The sequence below is a fragment of the Acomys russatus genome, chromosome 27 (genome assembly GCF_903995435.1).
Source record: "Acomys russatus chromosome 27, mAcoRus1.1, whole genome shotgun sequence".
Taxonomy (NCBI): domain Eukaryota; kingdom Metazoa; phylum Chordata; class Mammalia; order Rodentia; family Muridae; genus Acomys; species Acomys russatus.
Genome location: NC_067163.1, coordinates 14,528,275 through 14,543,509, shown reverse-complemented (window position 1 = coordinate 14,543,509; position 15,235 = coordinate 14,528,275). Strand labels below are relative to the sequence as shown.

Sequence of the window (15,235 nt, the reverse complement as noted above, 5' to 3'; positions counted from 1 at the left end):
CTGTGTCAGCTGGAAATGACAGATCATGAAATACAAGCTCAGCTCAGCATACATTTGCCTGTTTCTTCTTTCCAGTAAGATCATGGGTGAGAGCTAGTTCATTTTCAGTTTTTCGACTATTTCAGAGTTGCCATTGTTAGAAGACACCTGCTTAAGCAATAAGCATTAAATGTGATTCAGCATGTGGCTTGTTAAAAATAAACTACTAAAAATATTTTTAAATTACTAAATTCCCAAATAATCGCTAAAAATACTATTTAAAAAAAAGATGTAAAGGAGGCAGAGGTAGGCAGATCTCTCTGAGTTCAAGGCCAGCCTGGTCTACAAAGAGAGTCCAGGATAGCCAAGGCTGCACAGAGAAACCTTGTCTCAAACCAACCAATCAACCAACCAACCAAACCAAACCAAACCAACAGACAATATGTGGGAACTATTGCAGGAACAAACTATTGCTAGTCAGATTCTAAAGACGTCGGTACAGAGTTTGGCTTATGAAGCACTCTGACTACATCAGTGCTCTGGGAAGAAAAGGAGCAGAAGCAAGATGGAGCAGAAAGAAGTTGACCCATCCTGTGTGGACCTCACAGCTCTTCCTCACCAGGAGTCCTAAGGTGTGTATGCGCCACGAAAAGGCGTTCTCCGTGATGAGCGTTCTTAAGATGCAATTTAACCTTGCTTCAAAACTTGCTTAAGTGAAAGAGCCTGCCAAAGCTAAGAGCGGGTGAGAATTCAGAATAGTAAGAGCTTACATGCTCTGCTGGGAGACCACAAACCGGTTGACGGGAAGGAAGAGGAGGACCAGAAATCCCACTTCTCATTTATACACTCAGCTGAAACCCTTATGAACGCTGGCCAAGAGACACGTACAAGAATGCCTATAGCGTCATTACACTTAACACTTCCCAAAGATATAGCAACACTAGAACAAAATTATACTGTAGCATACTCACAGGGTGAAATATAGTCATGAGTGGGCTGTGTCAGTAGCTGTGTCTTTCCTGTGTCAAATGTATTGAATCACAATAAATGATTACATGGTTAAATAAATAAATAAACTACTAATACATAGAACTTTATGAAACTTGGGATTTTAATATATATATGTATATATATCAGTAAAACAGAAAAACCTTAGCTTATGGTTTCTGATTCTATTTTTTTGTTTCCTCTCTTCCTGAAAAACAAATCCAGGGCCAGGTGCGGTGGTGCATGCCTTTAATCCCAGCACTCAAGAGGGTTAAGGAGGCATATCTCTACGAATTTGAAGCCAGCCTGGTTCACATAGTAAGTTCCAAGACAGCCAAGCTACATAGAGAGATCCTGTCTTGAAAATAAATACATAAATATCCAAATAATATGTAATGGAGGCATAGTAAGGGGGGATGAGAGAGAAGTGGGGATTATCTTTTAATGTGGGATCTGGCATTTTTACCATTTCCTCCCTCAAATGCACATATTATATTAAAAAAAAAAATGCTGACCTTTCACTCACAGAAGCCAGAGGTCAGAGTAGATGTCCCTTGAAGGATCCTCTAACCAGCGCTACGCCCATGCTCTGACTCTCAGTAGCTCCTTCTGTGTAGTGGGTGAGTTATCTTTGCGTCTCCAGACAGTGCTCCCACGTTCTCTACAGCCTACGGGGAGGCTCTCAATCACTACTCTGAGGATTCAGTTAACGACATAGTCAGTGGGTGCCCACCCAGCATAGTGGTAGCATGTCACTGCAATGTCACAGGACAGAATGAGATGGAGTTCCCACTCTAGAGAAGCTGAGACACTGAGAGGGTAGACACTGATTGCATCTTATCCCTCGTATTTAAGGATGATAAAAGGGGAAACGGTGACTCCAGGGAAGTGTGGCCATCCTGCCTGGCTCCGTGCTAGAATCTACAATCTGGCACATCTGCCTCAGGTTTGCAGGTGTCCAAACATAACTTGTGGCTGGAATTAATGGCGGTAGCTAACACTTGAACGTGCTCTCGGGGCCCATGAAGTTTACCCTCTAGACTGACAGATCTGAGTTGTTTTGAGCAGGGTTCTGCTCTTTCTGATCACCCCCTCTATTCCTCATTCCAAGTACGCTAGTCAATCTTCGCCGTCAGCTTGCAGGATCTGGAATTACTTAAGAGATAAGCCTTTGGGGGAACGCATGGAAGAAATGCCGTGGTCCACTTTCAGCATGAGGTGTGCTTAGGTGTATCATCGGAGAGACAGATAAACAAGAGACGCCCGACTCCTCTCCGAGGAAGGGAGCTGGTGCTGCTTATCTTGGAAGTCTACGGGTTCTGAAGCTACAGGTAGCCTGCTATGTGACTGAGTTCACAATTAGAAAAAGGGGACCAGTCCCGAGCCCCAAGTTATTCATTAGATAAGCTTTGGCATCCCTAACCAATAGGATGAGGAATTTGAGACTGGGGAGAACCCTAGCCTATTCTGGGGGTGGGGTGGGGCAGGAATTTCTCTTTAAAACCCCTTGCCTTGTACTACACTAGTCATTTTTGCCTTTTCTTTATGCTAATGTCCCTTTCTGCAAAACGGTATACTAAAAACTCCTTCCCTTTCACTAGTCTCTTGAATTTGTTATTATACAGTGAGGTTCTTCTTCCTCACGTTTACATTAAGATTAGCCTCTGAGAATGTCTGTGAGGAGGTTTATTGATTACAGTAATGGAAATTGGAAGGCACCCTAATGTATACTGCTTCTTCGGCTGGCAGCCTGGCATGCTTGCCTGCATACCTTGATGATAAGTTCATTAACCCTGCTGTTCCGGTTGAAGCACTCCTTTGCTGGTATCAGAACCCTAATGCTTTGGGCTTTCCACATGAACTGAAGACCATGGGCTCTCCAGGAATACTCTATCCCTACTAAGTTGGGGCTGCTGGGGTATCTAGCACAGATGCCGTGCTCTCAGCCTCTCACATGTGAAGACAACCTTTGTTTATTCCCAAGACGCACCATGTAAGCCAGTGTAATATGTCTCATTCAAATGTGTGTTTATTCTATCAGTTCTGTTCCTCTAGAAAACCCTAACTAACACACTAAGTGGTACCTGATACTTTAGGCTAAATCTGCAGACTCTCCATCCAAAGTGACCTTTGATCCTGTGTGTTCTTAGTGGTTTTACTAATGGTTTCCTTTCTTACTCTCCCTCCTTCCCTTTTTTCTTCCCTTCATTGTGTTTCTTTCTTTTTCTACTTTCCCCCTTCTCCTCTCATCCCTCCCTCCCTCCTTCCCTCCCTCCCTTTCATCCTTTCTCTCCCCATTCCTCCTCCACTTTATTCTTTTCCATCTTCCCTCCCTCTTGCCTTCCTCCAAACCCAGGGGCTCACACTTACTAGAAAAGTGCTCTACCACCACTCTTGGATGCTCTCTTTACTTTTTTCTTTTGCCTTTCTTTTCTCTCCCCCTTCCCCTTCTTTTCCTTCCCTTTTTCTTTTTGTGTACAATTTTATTATTACACATTGTGTGTAATGTTGATTTCCAATCTTTCAAATAAAAAACTCTAAGCTAAATTACAGAAAAATGAGAAAACACAAAGTCAAATATTCAGTATCTAGATTAACCAACTAATATTCACATTTTGACACATCTATGTGTTTACTTAAAAATATGCAGTAATAGTTGGGCCCTGGTAATGCACACCTTTAATCCCAGGAGGCGCAGAGGCAGTGGCAGGCAGGTCTCTGTGAGTTCAAGGCCAGCTTAGTCTACAAAGCAAGTTCTAGGACAGCCAGGGATATACAGAGAAACCCTGTCTTGATTAAATGCAGTAACAATATAAACCTTCCCCTCAGGAGAATACGTTCCAATTACATCATAGAAGGGAGGGAAGAAAACAGGGTGAAGTCTGGGATTTAGCTGTGAATTATTGTAAAAATTGGTAACAACAAAAACATAGTGGATACTATTCCTGCACCCTGCTTCCCCTCCCTCTTTCCTTCTCTCTTGCTGTGGCCTTCTGGCATTACAGCACTGTCTCCTGTGTTCAGGTCAGGACTGCACGCCTCTGGAGGGCAGTGGCCTCGTCTTCCAACCATTTGTCTTCCAGTCAGCACAGAGGCTGCGCCACATACAGAGCACATCAGAGGCTTATTTCATTTTATGAAACCACACGGCGGTTCCAGGGAGCGTTGCATATGAAACTCATTCTTTTTTATTTTAATAAGGGCTTCTTTCTCAAATTATTAACTTCTTTTAATGTCTTCATTTATCACCCCACGCCAAGTCTCTCCAAGAATGGTGGGAATTTAGCAGGTTAAATTTACATATGATCTCTGACTTGTTTCCAAGGGATTCCCTTTGTAATGAGGATGAAAAATCGCTAGGTCCATTTCCAACCCATCTGCACACACAGCGATGCTTTAGGGATTCATCAGACATATTTTCCTTGCCTATTCTGAAGATAAACTACGGCGATGTCTCCAAAGTGGGGCAAATGTAATCTTTCCCTGGCCTGATTCACCACAGATGCTTAGTTGCGTGGTGGAATTAAGTATCTCAAAGGTCAATAACTCTTTCTATCATTTTTCATCAAAGTGCTGGCAGCAGGCAGTTCCTAACAGAATAAGCGCTTGGAATCTGGCATACAATTCTTATTCGCCCCAGTGAGTTAACCTTGAGGGTTCTACTCCAAAGTCGGCCCTTGACAGGTTTTCGTGGGCATCTCACTTCACACCCTGGACCAACTGAAATGTCTTAGGAAAATCGGCATTTCCATAGCCAGAGTTCTCAGGCCTGGGTGCTCAGAAAGACAGCACAAAGTCCAGCAGACACAGGCGGGTGCCAAAGTGCCGGAGAGGAGGGAAAGGATACAGGGAATAGGAGTAGTCACGCTGTCCTGAGTGGCTCATAACTGCATAGTATAGCCAACCATCGTGACAGTGAGAGGCCTCTTTGGCAAAAATATGAAATCGTGTATAGCTATCAAGGGACGCTGTAGCTGAAAGTGTTTCAGATTGCAATCCATTGCAGCACTGTGTTTAGCACAATGCAAAGAAACGAAAGAAAGCTGGGATGGCTAAAGGAACCGTACAGTGGGAGCCACCTAGACCCCGGGCCCATTCTGTACAGAAGAAAGTACAGGGTGAAACTTTTAGTTAGGCAGCAGTCTAACTTTTCCATGTTCAACGGCATATATAAACAATGTCTTCAGCAAGAGGACTTTTACCATCAGCTTGCAGAGAGTAGCCACTAGCCTTGTGGATATATCCTGTGATATCTGGGGTCGCTGTAGGGGTCCCTTTGCTCAATAACCCACCGAGATATTCCTGGCATTTGGGATTGTATTTGGTCTAACTGGAGCATCGTCGCAACTGTTCTTTGACAGCTGCATTTAGATTCTTCTTGTGTATATAAATAGTTTAGGATGCCTCTACAGTAGTGTGGCTTTTGAAATGGCATGTAGTATTAGTCATTCCTTCCTACACTCCCTCCTCCCTTCTGTTCCGTCCCCCACTTAATCCTCCTAGTCTACTTTTCCCTTTGTCTCTCCATAATAATATGTGTTATTTTCCCTTTCTCAGGAGATCCTTTGCTTCCTCCGGGCCCCTTACTAGGTATCTAACCTTGTGGTTATTCAGAGGGTGGCATGCCGATCAAACGCTTAAAAGCTAACATCTACACATAAAGGAAAGACAATATTTGCCTGCAAATTTTATAACTTCAGTTTTTAATGGGTGTATATACCACATTTCCATTATCTATTCATTTGTTTCCGGATGTCTAGGCTGTTTAGAATTTCTGGCTATTATGAATAGAGCAGCAATGAAGATGGTGGAACAAGCATCTCCGTGGCACAGTGGTTCTCAACCAGTGCGTCACAGCCCCTTTGGGAGTCGAATGACCCTTTCACAGGGGTGGTACATCAGATCTCCTGCATATCAAATATTTACACTATGATCCATAAGAGTAGCAAAATTGCAGTTATGAAGTAGCAATGTGGGGGTCACCACATCACGAGGAACTGTATTAAAGGTTTGCAGCATTAAGACGGTTGAGAAGTAGACTGCACAGCCCTTCGGATGTATGCCCAGGAGTGATTTACCTGGCTTTGAGGAAGACCAGTTCCCAGCTTCCTGAAAAATTACCACACTTATTTCCACAGTGGCTGTGCTAGTTCACACTCCCACCAGCAATGAATGAGTGTTCCCTTTTCCACACACCCTCTCCAGCACATGCTGTCATTTGTTTTATTGATCTTTCATTGATTACCCCATTCTAACTGGAGTAAGGTGAACTCTCAAAGTAGTTTTAATTTGTATTTCCCTGATGAAGAGGCTGTTGAAATTTTCTTTGTTGCTCAATAATTTGTGCTTCATCTTTGGAGAACTGTCTGCTTAGTTCTGTGCCCATTTTTAATTGTGGTTATTTGTTTTCTTAATGTTCAGTTGTATATTTCTCTACATATTCTAGTTAATAACTCTCTATCAAGTGTATAATTGGTAAATACATTTTCCCATTCTGAATGTCACAGCTTTCCTTGAATAATGGTTTCCTTTGCCAATCAGAAGCTTTTCAGTTTCATGAGCTCCCATTTATTAGCTGTTGTTTTTAGTGTCTGCGCAACCAGTGTTCTTTCCTCTACCTATGAGCTCAAGACTTTCCCACTTTTGCTTCTGTCAGACTCAACTATCTTGCCTCCTGTTGATGTCCTTGGTGCATTTAGAGCTGAGTTTTGTGTGGGGTGATAGATGTAGATTTATTTCCATTCTTCTACATGCATCCATCCAATTTAATTTAAGCAGTACCAATTGGTAAAGACGTTGTCTTTTCTCGTGTGTGTGTGTGTGTGTGTGTGTGTGTGTGTGTGTGTGTGTTGTTGTTGTTTTTTTGTTTTTTTGTTTTGTTTTGTTTTGTTTGCTTCTTTGCCAAAACTCAGGTGTCCCCAAGTGTATGGATTTACGTCTAGGTCTTCAATTCAATTCCATTGACTAACATGTCTGTCTGTATGCCAATACAATACTGTTGTTATTATCATTATCCCTGTGTAGCAATAGAGTTGTTTTTTTTTTTTTTTTATCATTGCTATTGCTGTTCTTGTTGTTGTTGTTGTTGTTTTGTTCATAATGATGCCAGTTATTGGTTTCATCTTCTAAAGCGGGCCTCGAATTCAATCAGAAAGTGGTTGGTTACTCCCATGAAGTTTATTACACTATTGCACCAGTGGGCATATCTTGCCAGGTCAGTAATTACTATAGCTCTCGTGGCTCATGGGTTGGTTGATTTTTATTTTTCTCCCCCATGGTGGACATAACACTTTTTAGCAATATGGAAGCTAGCCAGCAGGAATGAAGCTTCCAGATGATCATTGGCTTGATTTACCATGGGTTCTATGCTTCAAATAGGCGCTATCTTTAACAATAGAGTCTTATTATCAAGTCCTGGCGGGCAACCAATAGCATCGACATCAGCCTGTAATGTCAGGTGGAGGTCAGGTCTGTGGCTCCTCAGTGGCCAACAACTCCAAAAGCTGTCACCCATTCCTGGCACTTTGCCGTCCATTTGGTGCTCTATTATATCTAGTAGGGACACTGTCTCCACACGCCATTATAGAATAAGTCAATTGTAACTCTCCATGTGCGTGTACAAGCTTCTACAAGGGTAGAGAGGCTTCCATCTGACTTTTCAAAAGGTCTTTAATGCTATTTATCCTTCTCTGTGCTCCCTCGCTCCAATACCCTCCCATGCCCTATCTTATTTAACCCTTCCTATTTAAGCATTCCCTTTAAACCTTGATACCATTATGTCCTACCTCCCGTCCCCTGAGAGGCCCCTTTTCACCTTCTGACCTCTATGAGTATTCCAAATGAAATATACATATCTGAAGTTCTATTGCTAACATCTACAAATGAGAGAAAACATATGGTATTCGTCTTTCTTGGTCTGGGCTGCCTCAATCAGAATGATTGTTTCCAGCTTCATTCTTTAACAGGCAAATTTCATAATTGCATTATTCTTAATAGTTGAATAATATCCTATTATGTAAATGTACCATATTTTCATTATCCATTCATTAGTTGATGGCCATCTACACTAATTTCATTTCCTGGCTCTTATGAAAAGAGCAGCAAGGACAAGAATAAATAGGTATCCCTGTGGTGGGTTATAGAGTTCTTTGGGTGTATGCTCAAGAGTGGTATAACTGGATCATATGGTTCTGCCTTTTAGTAACCTCCACACTGATTTGTACAGTAGCTGTACAATCCTATCTGCTAAATAAGTACTGGAAGTTATAGTTAGAGCAATTAGGCATGAGAAAGAAACAAGACTCATTCTAACAGGAAAGGAAAAAAAGTAAATGTGCTAATAACACAACCTTATACACAGACAGTGCTAAAGATGTTAGAAAAAAAATTCCACCCCTAAAAAAAAAGCTAAACAAACAAAACCTTCCAGTCTTTTAGACTAAACAACAAACTTGGTAAAGTCACTGAATATAATATGAGACTACCAAAGTCAATAGTGTTTGAGTATACCAATAACAAACCATTCAAATAAAAAATAATACCAATTGTAATAGCAAAAAAGTCTAGGTGTGAGTTTAATAGAGGAGGTAAAACACACATATGCTAAAATGTATAAAAACCCAAAGAGAGAAATAAAAGAAGACACAATTAGGACACCAGCTGGAGGCCATGCCTATGGAGAAGCCTTTTTGAAGGGACACATCATGTACAGGGCACAAAAAGGACCAGGAACACATGGTGGAAGAGGATAATGAATAGCATTAGAAAAATTGGATGTTTACACACAGACGATGGCAATGCCCCCTCATCGTGTACAGAGCATAAGAAATGGTTCTAAGTGAGTAAATGTAAACAGAAGACCTGAAGTCATAGACCAGGTATGGGGGAAGATGCGGGGAGGGCCACGACACTGAGCTGGGAAAACAGCGCCAGATTTAACCCCAAAAGCATTAGAACCAAAGCAAAATTAGACTAATGAGATCTCATTTAAGCTTCTGCATAGTAGCAGGGGAAAAAAAAATCAACAAAGAAACAACCATAGAATGGAAGAAACAATTGCAAACCATGCATCTGATGAGGAATTAATATCCAAATATACCCAGAACTCAAACTACTCAATGCCAAGAGAAACAACAACTCTATCTGGACAAAGTTAAAGAAACTAATTGAATATTTTCCAAAAAGAATACAAACTGCCAGTGGGTACATGAAAATGATGCTCAGCAATAATAATTAGAAACCCAAATTTAAAACTATCATGAGATATTGTAACCATAGATATATGTATATATGTGTTTTATACATTCATATCCATATAATTTGAATTTTAAAATTATGAAAGATACTAATTGTTGGAAAAGCTATATGAACAAGAGAACTCTTTTTTTGTTGTTTTGTTTTGTTTTGTTTTTGTTTTTCAAGACAGGGTTTCTCTGTGTAGCCTTGGCTGCCTTGGACTCGCTTTGTAGACCAGGCTGGCCTCTAACTCACAGCGATCTGCCTGCCTCTGCCTCCCGAGTGCTGGGATTAAAGGCGTGCGCCACCACTGCCCGGCGAACAAGAGAACTCTTAAACCTTATTGTGGGTGAGGTAAATTACTGCAGTCATTATGAAAAAGATTGTGAAGCCGCGTGTGGTGGCACACACCTTTAATCCCAGCACTCTGGAGGCAGAGGCAGGCAGATCTCTGTGAGTTCAAGGCCAGCCTGGTCTGCAAAGTGAGTACAGGGCAGCCAAGGCTACACAGAGAAACTCTGTCTCAAAAAGAAAAAAAAAAAAAAAGGACTGTGAATGTCTAGTAATCCTAGTTCAGTTGTCTTCAGTGTGCTGAAGGAATCCCTGTATCCAAGTACTCACAAAACAAGATACATAAAAAGCCTCAGATTCTATCATTACATAAATATAACACACACACACATACACACACACACACACACACAGAGAGAGAGAGAGAGAGAGAGAGAGAGAGAGAGAGAGAGAGAGAGAGAGAGAGAGAGAGAGAGAGACTTCAATATTGTTAACAGGAAGAATCTGTATGAAGGCCAGTTGTTGCTTTCTTCTGCATTGGCTAAGAATGTGTCCCTAGATGACTCTTTTATGTGCCACAGCTACTAATTTTGGAAAGGCTACAAATAAATTTTATAAAGAAGAGAGTTTGTGAATACAAAATATGGTTCCTGTCTTCCAGAATAAGGAAAAGAGATGTTACTGACACTCATTCTCAACTGGCTTTTGGTTCTGTTATTGTCACTAAAGATTCTAATTGTAGACTGTACCACGCACCTCTTTTGCCAAATGCACAGGGCCTGCTGCTAATGAGGCTGCAGAGATGGGAGCCAGGCTCCCTAAGGCAGAAGGAACACCTAGCTCCAACAACAACGGCCCCGAGAATCGCTTGTCCCCTGCCGTTGGTGCCTTTCTGTCACAGCTGATCGCCCTAAACATAACACCGCAGTTCTGTGCTCACGTATGCACATCAGTGCCAAACTCTATAAGCCCTTGCTGTGTGAGCATTTTAATCAGAAGCTGGTTTCTAAGCAAGAGGGCCTGTTGGCCTGTGTGTAGATGAAGAAACTGCCCTGACATCATTCAGCAGGAATCCAGGGAAGTAGATTTGAACCCACGTGCCCTCACCCCTTCCTTTCCTACACTGCATCAAGCCGGCATGGTCTACAAGCTGGATAAGAGCCAATCAATTTCTGGTACCACTCTGGCCATTGCTGGAAGGTTCAAAACCACCTCCCTTAAACATAGAGCGAGCACACACTTAGAAGATGTCTTGCCCAGGGGACAAACGTGAGCCAGACGTGAAGCCGAAGTGTTAATACTTCACGTTCTCTATGATGCTAGACTATGCCAGTGTGTCCTGCTTCGGTTACACTCAATACCATTAGTGCAACAGCCAAATAAAATCACTTATGCTGTAAGGTCCCCCTAGTTTCTCCCTGAGCAGTGAAAATTTGCAGGAAGGTCGCCTCATCACGGCCTACCAAGCTCTGAGAGCAAAGGGCTCCTGAGTGAAGAGTGCCACTCCTATGACACAACAGTCCCTGTACAGGGCAACAGCGGCTGTGTAACAACCTCTAACCTTTCCCACACCAGCCCAGACCACGCCAAGGGACCTAAAGACCAGAAAGGTCACTTTGGAAAGAAATTGCTTCCTTGGCTAAGAATGTAGAGTCTTTGGTTTTGTTTGGTTGGTTTGGTTTGGTTTTGGTTTTGGTTTTTGGAGACAGGGTTTCTCTGTGTAGCCTTGGCTGTCCTGAAACTAGCTGGCCTCAAACTTACAGAGATCTGCCTGCCTCAGCCTCCCAAGTACATCACTCAGCTGGATGTAGGGTCTTAAGTCCCCTGACATAACCTGCTGCCTGGAAACTTTCACAAAGGTGGCCCAAAATTATTTCTGGCAGATGGACCTTGGCCTTTTTCCCGCATGAATAGCCATTACAGAAAGAGAGCCGAGAGTCTGCCTTATCATCTTTACAGATTTGAACTTACTTTCTTCCCAGCCAAAGACTCAGATAAAATGGGAAACTTTTATAGGAGAAAAAGAGAAAGGTGGAGGAGAGGATGGCTGGGTGACAGGGCTTCAGAAGAGGAAGGAGATCTACGTTCTGTTCCCATGCGACCAGCCACCTGTCCACCCAATGGCAGCCTTTAACTCTTGAGGACTACAGCTAACGGGTCTCAGTGCTTTCCTTAGTGCTGTGGCCTGGAACACCTTCTTCATTCCTGCAGTCTCTAAGGTTGTGTAAGAACCTTGTCTCCTGCCACACCTAACTGAGCACGTAGGGTTAGGCCTTCCAACGACTCCCAGAAGGGATCCGATCTCTCTCCACCACACTTGTTATTTTAGAGCAGCTGCCTTGTTCAGATCTGTGAGACTCAGGGCTTAAACCTGCCAAGTCAAATGCTTTAAGAGCAGAGAGCCACCTCCATGGTCTCCTAGCTCTCATTCATTCCCCACCATGGCCATCAGATGGCACCACGGTTCCATAAGCCATCCAGGAAGGTCTGCCAGGTGTCTGGGATCTCTTCACACCTACCTTTGCTGCTCTTCCCAAGTCTGTGTGAAGGGTGTTTGGAGCCTAACTGATCTCTAGAGCAAGCTTTGAGTGTCTGGGCCTCTTAGAGCTGAGCTGAGCCAGCCCCTCCATTTGCATAGGGCATGCTGAAGCACCTGGTCCAGAGGACATATCCCCTGTGGGTCACAGACAGTTGCTCTGGGACTTGGTAGGGTCCTAGGGTGGCTGTCAGTTGGCAGGGTTCAGGGGGTCTGGCCTTGTCATATTAAGGTTGTTTCTGGTTCCCCCAGATCCATTTTTTCTTACCGCCATCTGCCACCCTGCCCCCCCCCCCCCACGTCAGTTTTCTGATTTAAGCGGGAGGACTCAGACACTTGCATTTCTTCCTAAAGCCACTTTAGATTAACTTGTCTTCCTGGCAACTCTCAACAATTTGATCACCTTAAAACGCTATTTGCCCAGTGGACTCGTTTTTTTTTTTTTTTTTTTTTTTTCCAAGTTGGCCTTTGTTCCCTGCAACACCAATCAGATGACTATAAAGAAGCTTGCTTTCCCAGCACATTCCATGCTGTGGTCATGTGGCCCTGAGCTTCCTTGTGGTCTGGCAGGAGCGTCTGTGACCAGAGGAGAATGGTGTGTGTGTGTGTGTGTGTGTGTGTGTGTGTGTGTGTGTCTGTCTGTCTGTCTATGTCCATGTCAATGTAGGATCAGTGTTGTTATAAACAAGGCTGTATGCAATCTAGGGGCTCTAAGGATAGAGGAAAACAGGTCAATACAACTTTAGAAAAGTCATCAGTTATTGGAAAAGCCACAGGGTATATACTGGCCATCACACAACGATGCACACAACATATAATTGATCTGAAAGTCAGTTTCAATTCTATATAATACTCTAAAACAGGTGCTAAATTTTTTAAATTCTTCCCCCACCCTGCTCAGCTCCTCTCCCCCCCCCCCTCTCTCACACACACACACCTGAGATACTTTTCTTCAAACCTTCCAGGTTAAAGAGAAAGGGTCAAGGTGGACACTGATCATCAAAATTGCTTCCTCTTCAAGCTGATACCTGCAGACCAAGGCTTGAGTTTAGACAGTACCCCCTTGATATTTCACAGCTCGGTGTCAGTCAAAACTGACTTTTATTGTAAGAATTGTTTGAAATCTCTCTTCCTTGTGGTGTCACAATGCTCTGTTCCTGACAGCCCTAACACTGATTCCTGTTTCCACCTGCTTTAGCCCTGGGAATGCTCCTGAAAATTCCTGCACACGTGGTGGTAGATCTTGTTACTTCATGGCCTAAGGCACAGCGAGGTTAGTAAAACCGACCTCTAGGTTCTAAAGACTAGAGGGCTCTGATCTAATGCATGGCTTAGCCCAGCGGTTCTCAACCTGTGAGTTGTGACCCTTTGGGGGTGTCAAACCTTTCACAGGGGTCAAATATTACATATCCTGCAGATCAGATATTTACATTATGATTCATAAAAGTAGCAAATTTATGGTTTTAAAGTAGCAACAAAAATAATTTTATGGTTGGGGGTCACCATAGCATGAGGAACTGTATTAAACTGTATTAGGAAGGTTGAGAACCAGTGGTTTAACCTATTGATGGATTCAAGACTTGAATGTTGGGAGGTGATAAAACTGTGGAAAGTAGGACCAGGCTGGAGAAGTAGGCCAGTGGACCCTTTGGGGACTCTCTCTTGCTCTAGCTACTTCCTGTTAAGGCCTCACTCTTCTTCCTATTGGGCATGAGGTACACAAACTCCTGCACCATTCACTTCTGCTACCATAATATTCCGCTCAACCTCATGGCTCCACATAACCTGGATTGAGTCCTTCACAACCGCGAGCTAAATAAAATAAAATAAACCCATCTTCAAGTTGCTCATCTAGTTATTCTACTCACAGCCACATAAAATAAACACAGCATCACTTGGTTTACTGTGTCTTTGGTTCCAGAAACTGCCTTAGTTAGGGTTATATTTGCTGTGATAAAACATCATGACCAAAAGCAACTTGGAAAGAAAAGGTTTTATCTGGCTTATACTTTCACATTGTAGCCCATCATTGAAGGGAGTCAGGACAGGAACTCAAAGCAAGACAGGAACCTGGAGGCAGGAGCTGATGCAGAGGCCACTGGAGGGGTGCTGCTTACTGCCTTGCTCCTCATGGCTTGCTCAGCCTGCTTTCTTATAGAACCCAGGACCACCAGCCCATGGCTGGCACCACCCACAATGGGCTGGGCCCTCCTCCATCAATCAATAATTAAGAAAATGCCTTACAGGCTTGCCTACAGCCCTATCTTATGGAAGCAGTTTCTTAATTGAGGTTCCCTCTTCTCAGATAACTTTAGCTTGTGTTAAGTTGACATAAACTATCCAGAACAATTGACTCCTTGTCAACTTAACATACAAATACATTACTGTTAGGCCATATCTTTTCCTTTCTCATTCATCTGCAAGATCTCACATTAAAAACATAAATAACTTTAAAAGTCTTGCAGTCTTTACAAATTTAAACACATTAAAAGTTCAGTCCCTTTCAAATATCCAGTCTCTTTAAAAATTCAAAGTCTCTCTCTCTCTCTCTCTCTCTCTCTCTCTCTCTCTCTCTCTCTCTCTCTCTCTCTCTCTCCCTCTTTAGTTTTTTGAGACAGGTTTTCTCTGTGTAGCTCTGGCTGTCCTGGACTCACTTTTGTAGACCAGGCTGGCCTTGAACTCACAGTGATCCGCCTGCCTCTGCCTCCCGAGTGCTGAGATTAAAGGTGTGTGCCAGCACCACTTGGCCTCAAAAATCTCTTTTAAAAGTTCAAAATCTCTCAACTGCAGGCTCCCGTAAAAATAAAAAAGCAAAAAAAACCAGGGCACAGTCACAATCAGATTAAAGCAAAACACAAGCTTCAACTGTGTAAAACTCAATGTCCAAATTAATCTGGGATTCACTTACCATCTTCTGGGCTCCTTCAAAGGGCTTGGGTCTCCTCCAGTTCCTCCCTCTGCAGCACAGGGAGCTTGCTTTCTAGGCTCTGGCTGGCTCCACTCCGCTGCTGCTGCTGCTGCTGCTGCTATTGCTGTTCTTGGTGATCATGCCATGGCACTGGCATCTCCAAACTGCTGGCGTTTCTGGGCTGCGCTTCCCCCAATAGCCTCTCCTGAGCTCTCTTTGGGACTCCTAGCTCTGACACACAGTGCCAAGCCCCAGCTGCTCACCATGGCCCCATCATGCCTTCAAAACTGGTACCACCT

General features: G+C 43.2%; 1 protein-coding gene across 1 annotated transcript in view; it reads right to left on the bottom strand.

The window, feature by feature from the left end:
• Positions 1-15,027, bottom strand: part of Zmat4 (zinc finger matrin-type 4) — a 518,094-nt gene extending 503,067 nt beyond the window's left edge. The window contains exon 1 of the mRNA XM_051169437.1: positions 14,937-15,027. The gene's annotated coding sequence lies outside the window, so the exon portion shown is untranslated. The remainder of the gene's footprint in view (positions 1-14,936) is intronic.
• Between the last annotated feature and the right edge of the window lie 208 nt (positions 15,028-15,235).